Source organism: Lithobates pipiens, unplaced genomic scaffold (genome assembly GCF_037356315.1).
Source record: "Lithobates pipiens isolate NorthernLeopardFrog02 unplaced genomic scaffold, aLitPip1_a1.2 Scaffold_16, whole genome shotgun sequence".
NCBI classification, from domain to species: Eukaryota; Metazoa; Chordata; class Amphibia; order Anura; family Ranidae; genus Lithobates; species Lithobates pipiens.
The window spans coordinates 630,063,643-630,072,653 of NW_027507748.1; positions in this window are offsets into that span (position 1 = coordinate 630,063,643).

The window sequence follows — 9,011 nt, forward strand, 5'->3', positions numbered from 1 at the left end:
CAAGAATTACACCCAGCACACAAAGAATGTTTCATATGTAGCGACCTACTCCCTTGGGAGCTGCAAAGTGTGTTCTTTACCTTTGTGTTTACTTGTTCCATTCATCCCATGCAAGAATTCACATCAGCAGTCTTTTGCAAAACAATGTGAAGCTTTATTGCTCAAACTTTAGTGACAATCCGATGAAATGGAGGATATGAGTTGCCTCTAATAATCTGGTTCCTAGTTCTGATACTCTGTACTTTCCTTTGATGAACCGACCAGCACCCCTTCTGAAAGATGCTGTGGGTTATGGGTATTAAACGTCCCTGGCCTCACTGCCTAGATTGACTCCTGCAATCCGCCCAGTGTCAGTTCTGGAAAGTACACTCCCTTGCTCTCTCCCATCGACAGTCCATGATTGCCACAGAAGGTCGATCCCAGTTTCCTCTGTCCATTTTTCATCTACTTCCTCCTCCGCATGGTTCGGTACATCCCAGGCTGGGACACCCAGTTTTCTCCTCCAGATTACATAGCGAATGTGTGTGGGTTATCCAGCACTGAGGTCTCTGAACCCTAAGGCCTTCAAACACACTCCTCCTATCCAGCACTGGGGTCTCTGAACCCCCAGGCCTTCAAGCCTGCTCCCACTGCACACTACATCCCTCCTGCTTCAGCTCCTTCTCCTTCCAGGAACACTTCCCGGAAGCATTTGACCTCCAGCTTAGTCCTGCCCCTGCCAACACAAATGAATGATTGGTCCAGAGCTCTCCATGCAAGCTGCCTGCCCAGTCCAGTCCCAAGTCCAGCCTCCCTTCCAGAACATTTTCACTGAAAGCTAAAGGGAATCTCTCTGAGCCAGAGTGTAGGTGGCCACACACCCTCTATTCTATCACTCCCACCTCCCAAAACAAACAACCAGGCCTAAAAAGGGTAAGGCCCTGGCCAAATTTACCTATTACTATGTACAGAAAACTTATTTAGCACCCACCAAAATGGGTGGGCGCTACACATATTTATATCCTATATGTAAAACAAAAGAAGTAGTACTATGGAGTGTTCACAAGTAAATGTTGTTAACAGTAAACAAAACAGCAATTGATACATTTACTGAATTTTACACAAATCCAGACTTTGTCACAGACTACAGGTAACTTATGCAGGGCCATCAAGTGACATCATGGAGGGTGTGAGAATGAAATGGGAAGAAAATAGAATTATACTCTGTACTTGAGGGCTGACATGCATGGGGGACATCTCTAAAACAGAGTCCTAGATAATAATTGTAACACCCTCTAGCTTAGTGTGCTAGTGTGATAGTTTTTCTTTTTCTGTAGTGTGGGTAAACTGTTTGGCTTGGCTGGCAGCCAAGCCTGCGTGTTTGTATCTGAGTCATAGTGAGTGATCTAGGGAGGCTGCAGTGACTCATAAGGCAGCATCTCTGATACCTCCCCTTACTTTCTGGAACTTTTCAGAAACTTCCAGAAGAATGTGAAGGAGGTTAGGAGGAGCTGCCTGGAGTATTGATGAGGACCCCAACCAATTCCTGGCCAAATAGGCTGGCAGGGGGAGGGACATCTTAAATACTTTGGGTCAGGCCAGCAGGGGCAGTGGAGTTTGGGTGGAAGCTGGAGATGGAGTACTGAGGAGGCTGTCAATGCTCTTGAGGGTAGCCCCCTAGTAGGGGGGGGGGTGATTTCGGGCCTGGGGCTCCTGTGCAGGCGTGATCCTTTCACAACACAAGAAGGAGTCCTGTCCAGTGGCATGGGAGCAGGTGTGAGGACAGCAGGAACCAGTGAGCAGATCCAGGAGATCTCCAGGCAGAAGACAGCTGGGTAGCTGGTTAGTGAGATGGTCAGGGAGGACTTAGAGACAGCCTGAGAGGACTGAGGCGTGGCAGTCTAAGATGGTTGTAGTGTCAGTCTGGGAGGACTGTGGAAGATTAGCCAGGAGAACTTTTGAAATTGGCAGCTGCAGCCAGGTGGGCTTGCAGTGCTTGCAGGTGGTGCTGGGATCATTATCACAGGATGGTAGCTGGACACTGGGACTTCTATACACACCAAAGGGGCCCACGGGCCCTGCCTGTAAAGGGCTGTTTCTGGATCTGGCTGAGTGCCTTTTCAGATCCCCAAACAGTGTTTCAGCTGGGCCTGAGTATTTCTACAAACAAGATTTGTGCCAGAAGCAGAAGACACATGTATATTTAGCCTGTATATAGTTGTGTCCCTGAGTCAGTGTGCATCCCATACTATGCCTATCCCCATCCAAGTTGAATACCCCTAATAAACAAAACAAACCCATTGTCTGGCTTGTTTCCTGACTCAAGCATGCCGTGGAAATTTGGTGTGCCTGGCTGTGCAGAGTGGGGAACCCTATTCACCAGTGGTTCCTACAGGGTTAGCGCTACATAATAAAACAAGGGATGGTCTCAAATTCTTCCCACGCTATCTGAAAATATATTTAAATTACACTTTAAATTTTCATGGCAAAATTTACAAAGCATGAAAGATGTTAAAATAGGTGGAAGCTAAGGGCAATCAATATTCAAATGCCTAGATCTCATGATCTAAACAAAATTATTTTATAAATTAAATACTACAAGTATGCTTACATAGTACTGCTCAGTGCTACATTTGAGTGTTACTTCTTTTTACATTTTCTCCTGAAAATCTTGCTGTCCTCTGACACCTTTCATAAAAAGAGCTCCATAAATAGCAATGTTAGGCTTGCTCTAAGATAAGAATGTTTATGTCAACTAAGGGGAGGAGGAGGGGTGAGATACATTGGCAAACATTGCCTGTGGTGCTTATCACATTGGGAGATAGCAATCTTGACCGTTTTATAATCTTCTCATTCAATTTCCCCCCTGAGCACACTTGGCCATCATTGGCTTGCAGGACTCAAGGATACTGTATGAGATCACACTTGATCCAGCCAAAAAAGCAAATGTCATCTAATTTCTATATATAGTGCTGTCAATTTACACATCACCCTCAAGGAGCTCACCTTAAGGTCTCTTGCTCACATTACATACATAAACATGATGTAGCATAATGATGTTTAGCCAGGGTTGCTAGCAACTTTATTTGCCAAGTGATAGTTGCCTTGGCCAATTGTTAGGAGGTCAATTGATTTCACCCTAATTATGGAATTTCTGCACTTTTCTGTCACTAGATGGCCAGGTATCTGGTGGCATTATATAAGACAAGGGCATTGTAAGGACAGATTAAGGATGAATGGGGTGTCTCAGCCAATGGGCAGAGATTTTCTTGGTCCCTTGGCCTACTGGGAGAGCCTATTTATTTGGGTGAGGTCTGGTGATCAGGGTTCTGTGCCACCTGGAAGGCTGTCTGGGTGGACATGTGTTGTGCTGCCCCAGGCTGCTAGGCTGGTGCCTGGGGCCTATCCTGGGGACATCTGGCTGCCAGGTTGTCTGAGGGCCTATCCAGAAGCAAGAGATCAGCATAGGGTTGGTATTTCAGCCTGCAGTCCAACCAGAATTGGCAGTTCTGCCGGCCGGAGAACCTGCCATGGCCGGAGGTAGAGGGGAAGCTGTCATCAATAATTCAACAGAAAAAAACAACCAACACTATTCAACCAAAGCAAAAAGAGGAAATCGACTCGAACATCACACAATCACCACATTTTTCACTGATCCCAATCACCACGACACCACCAAAAACAACATCAGGAGCCTCCGAGACAGCACATAACCCAATGACATCATTTCCACAAAACTCCTGAAAGAATGTTCCAACATCTAGGCTCCTACTATAACACATCTCGTAAATCAGTCGTTCAAAGAAGGGATTGTTCTGATAACCCTCAAGCAAGGCATAGTCAAACCCCTCTTAAAGAAACCCAACCTCGACCCCAAAGACCCTAACTACCGCAGACCAGTAACAAGCCTGAACACCATCTCCATGATTATGGAGAAAGCAGTAGTACAACAGCTACAACTCCATCTGGACACACACAAACTCTTGGACCCACTGCAATCAGGCTTCCACCCAGGCCATGGAACAGAAATAGCACTTCTAAAAATATGGGACGACGCCCTTGAAGCAGCTGATGATGGAGAATCATGTCTCCTGGTACTGCTGGACCTAAGTGCAGCGTTCAACACAGTGGACCACAATACTCTTCTCATCCGCCTTAAAGAAGTAGCAGGAGTTACAGACTCAGATCTACCATGGTTCGCTTCCTTCTTAGAAAATCGTTCCTAGACAGTGAAACAAGGAGCCTTCACCTCTGAATCTCGCACAATCTCTTATGGAGTCCCTCAAGGATCACCTTTGCCACCTGTGCTCTAAAACATCTACATCTGTCCACTCCTCAAAATCATAAGCAAATCGGAGCTATGCTTCCACTCATACGCTGAGGACACTCAACTCCACTTCCACATCACCGGACAAAAAGACTAATATCAGGAACTAGAAAAATGCCTCACATTGATAGAGGACTGGATGACCACAAGCTCCCTCAAACTCAATGGATCGAAAACAGAGCTTCTTCTCAACACAAACCGAAATACAAAAACGAAGACCCCATGGATTCCACCCACCATCCTTGGACAGACCATCTCCCCAAGTACTAAAGCCAAAAGTCTCAGAGTCTTCTTTGACTCAGAGATGTCTATGGATGCACAAATAGGATCAGTAGTAAGCGGATCACACCATCTTCTCCGCCTGCTACGAAGACTCATCCCCTTCATTCCAGAAAAGGAAAAAGCAATAGTAGTTGGAACAATCATCAATTCGTGACTCGACTACGCAAATTCCCTCTACATAGGACTACCTAAATACCAGATTGCACGCCTACAAGCTATTCAAAACATGGCAGCAAGACTAGTCACGGGAAAAAACCCTGGGAGTCCATCTCCCCATCCCTGAGGACACTACATTGGCTAACGGTAAAGAATAAGATCACATTCAAGACCCTCTGCCTCACCCACAAATGCACACAAGGAAACGCTCCTCAATACCTATGTGAGAAAATAAAACACTACACACCCAATCGCAACCTCCGATCAGCCAAAACTGCCTCCTCATCCCCAAGTCCCGCTACAAATCAAAGGGAGAACGAAGATTCTCAGTCCAAGGACCAAGGCTATGGAACGCTCTACCCACGAACATCTGCATGGAAGAAAACCATCGGGCCTTCAGAAAAAAACTCAAGACCCACCTCTTCTAAGAAGCAGGACAACATAAGATGGACCAAGCACCTTGAGGTGATTCAGTTTGCATTTGCAGCACTATACAAATCATTCATTCATTAAGTGACCATCCACCTTACTACCAGGGGCCACTGTGAGTAGCTGAAGCATGTACCAGAGCAGTATTCCCACCAACCGAGGACGGTGAAGAATTGGGAAACGTCAGCCAATGTCAACCCAGGGACCCAGCCAGTGGAGCTGATGCTTGCAGAGCAATATCGTGTGTCAAGTCAGGGACCAAGCAGGATAGCGGAGTGACGCTTGAGGAGTATCTGTGAGTGCCAAGCTAGGGACCCAGCAGGGAGGTGGGGGTGACGCTTGAGGAAGATACTGAGTGAGAAGATTGGAAGAGCTCAGGGGATCACTGGGAGCTCAGTTGAGTGAAGATCTACAATAGGAGATTGTTGAAGAAGTGAATGAGTTCATTATAACCTGTTAGAAACTGCTTCAAGATTGTTGCCATAGGAGACAGAGGTCCTACTCATGCAGATGTGGAGTCTTTCTGGATGCCTTTCCCTGCGTGGCTTTCTACCTATAGAAGTCTCGGAGTCTGCTAAATTAAGACTGCAACTACTAAAGGGTGTCCTGGCCCTATCCCTCTCTTCCATTGTTCTGTTTAAGAGACAATAAATCTCTTTGCATTCAAGAAGTGTCTGGTGCCCATTCATCTACCCTGCATTGCACCCACCATGCCTCATAACCCACTCTACACAGAAGGATATCAGCTGTCCCTGACTCTGGAGGTCATCATTAAGCTGGAGAGGCCTAGGACTTGGCTACAATAATAGGGCCAATTTAGAAAGGAGTCAATTAACCTACCAGCATGTCTTTGGAGTGTGGAGGAAAACTGGAGTACCTGATAGAAACTCACTCAGGCACAGGAAGAACATGCAAACTTCAGGCAGGTAGTGCTGTCTTCCTTCCTTCCTTACCAGCAAACAGGACCCATTGAAGTGAATGGTACTACGCTGCAACTACATATAATGCACACAGTTGTGCCATGGTACGATGGGCTTTTTATTGGTTAACATAGGTGGTGAGGAGGCTACATATTGCCACTGATCCACCTATTAAATGAAAAGTGATCCACCATGGATTGCTTTTCAGAAGAGTAGCAATGACAGACACACACAATCTTGTTTTTTGTAAAATAAAGACCAACTGCAGGCAACTGCAGGCAACGTTATTGATTATTGCTAGTCACAAAACACTTGAAGAGCTCTAGTAGTATGGATGTTCATGTCAAATGTAGCTCCTCTATTAGAGTACAGCCTCTCCCCTGTATTTAACCACTAATGCCGCGTACACACGATCAAACAATCCGGTGGAAAAGTCCGGCAAACTCAAGTCCGCCAAACAATCCCCCTGTGTGTAGCCTCCGGCATACTTTTTTGACCCGAAAGGACTTAGAATGCCGTGTTGCACTCCAATCTTCCCGCCGGACTCGCATTTCGGCGGACAATCCGGCCGTGTGTATGCCAGTCCACCGTACTTTTGAAATGAGCGGACTTTTCCTGCGCGGAGAAAAGTCCGCTCATTTCGAGCGGGTCTCCAGGTAAGCGGGGCCCGCGAAGGAGACGTCGCTGGCCCCGCCGCCTGGTATGAACTTAAAGGGGAACCCCAACGCCAAAAAAAAATCGGCGTGGGGGTCCACCCCAAGTCCACAACAGACCCTTGTCCGAGCACGCTACCCGGCCGGCCAGGAAAGGGGGGGCGAGCGAGCGCCCCCTCCTGAGCCGTACCAGGTCGTGTGCCCTCAACATGGGGGGTGCCTTGGGGAAGGGGGGCCGCGCGGCCCCCCCACCCCAAAGCACCTTGTCCCCATGTTGATGAGGACAAGGGCCTCTTCCCAACAACCCTGGCCATTGGTTGTCGGGGTCTGCGGGCGGGGGGCTTATCGGAATCCGGGAGCCCCCTTTAATAAGGGGGCCCCCGGATACCGGCCCCCCACCCTATGTGAATGAGTATGGGGTACAATGTACCCCTACCCATTCACCTGTAAAATAAAAGTACAAAAAAAAAACACAACACACGAGATAAAATACTTTATTGCACAGCTCCGGGGGTCTTCCGTCTTCGGGGGTCTTCTTGCCGGACTCCTCCGCTATCTTCTTGTAGCTCTTTTACTAGCGGAGGAGCCCGGCATTCTTCCTCACCGCCGGCCTCTTCTTCCGACTTCGGGGGTCTTGTCCCCCTCTTCGGTTCTTCTGCCGGGCCACCGCGCCTTCTTATAGCTCTTTTACAGGCGCGGTCTTCTGTCGCCGCCGCCTCCGCCTTCCGTTCTTCTTCTTCTTCTTCTCCAGGAGATGTTGACTCGACGATCTCTCCGGCCGCAATGCCAGGGACGCGCTGCGCTGCCACTTATATAGGGACAAGGGGCGGTGTCACATGGGTTTATGTCACATGGGTTGGTCACATGGGTTGATGTCACATGGCAACAGTCCCAGCATCCTCCGGGACTGTGACATCGTAAGGGGGCGGGGTCACCATGTGACACCAACCCATGTGACATAAACCCATGTGACACCGCCCCTTGTCCCTATATAAGTGGCAGCGCAGCGCGTCCCTGGCATTGCGGCCGGAGAGATCGTCGAGTCAACATCTCCTGGAGAAGAAGAAGAAGAAGAAGAACGGAAGGCAGCGGCGGCGGCGACAGAAGACCGGGCCACCGCCTGTAAAAGAGCTATAAGAAGGCGCGGTGGCCCGGCAGAAGAACCGAAGAGGGGGACAAGACCCCCGAAGTCGTAAGAAGAGGCCGGCGGCGAGGAAGAATGCCGGGCTCCTCCGCTAGTAAAAGAGCTACAAGAAGATAGCGGAGGAGTCCGGCGAGAAGACCCCCGAAGACGGAAGACCCCCGGAGCTGTGCAATAAAGTATTTTATCTCGTGTGTTGTGTTTTTTTTGTACTTTTATTGTACAGGTGAATGGGTAGGGGTACATTGTACCCCATACTCATTCACATAGGGTGGGGGGCCGGTATCCGGGGGCCCCCTTATTAAAGGGGGCTCCCGGATTCCGATAAGCCCCCCGCCCGCAGACCCCGACAACCAACGGCCAGGGTTGTCGGGAAGAGGCCCTTGTCCTCATCAACATGGGGACAAGGTGCTTTGGGGTGGGGGGGGCCGCGCGGCCCCCCCTTCCCCAAGGCACCCCCCATGTTGAGGGCACGCGGCCTGGTACGGTTTAGGAGGGGGGGGGGCGCTCGCTCGCCCCCCTTTCCTGGCCGGCCGGGTAGCGTGCTCGGACAAGGGTCTGTTGTGGACTTGGGGCGGACCCCCACGCCGATTTTTTTCGGCGTTGGGGTTGCCCTTTAAGTCCATACCAGGCGGCGGGGCCAGCGACGTCTCCTTCGCGGGCCCCGCCTACCTGGAGACGCACTCGAAATGAGCGGACTTTCCTCTGCGTGTGTGGGCGAGTCCGTTCATTTCAAAAGTAGGGCGGATAGTACGGCGGACTTAGTACGCCGTATTAGTCCGCTCAAAAAGTGCCGTGTGTGGGCAAGTAGCCCGTTCGGAAAGTCCGACGGACAGTCTGGCGGGAAGTCCGCCAGACTAAGTACGTCGGACATACCGCTACGTGTGTACGCGGCTTAAAGGACCGCAAGGATTTACCCCCTTAATGACCAGGCCATTTTTTGTGATACGGCACTGTGTTGCTTTAACTGACAATTGTGTGGTCCTGCGACACTGTACCTAAATAAAATAGATTTTTTTCCCCCACAAATTGAGCTCTCTTTTAGTTGGTATTTGATCACCTCTGCGGTTTTTATATTTTGTGCTATAAACAAAAAAGAAAAACAATTTTGAAAAAAAACTATA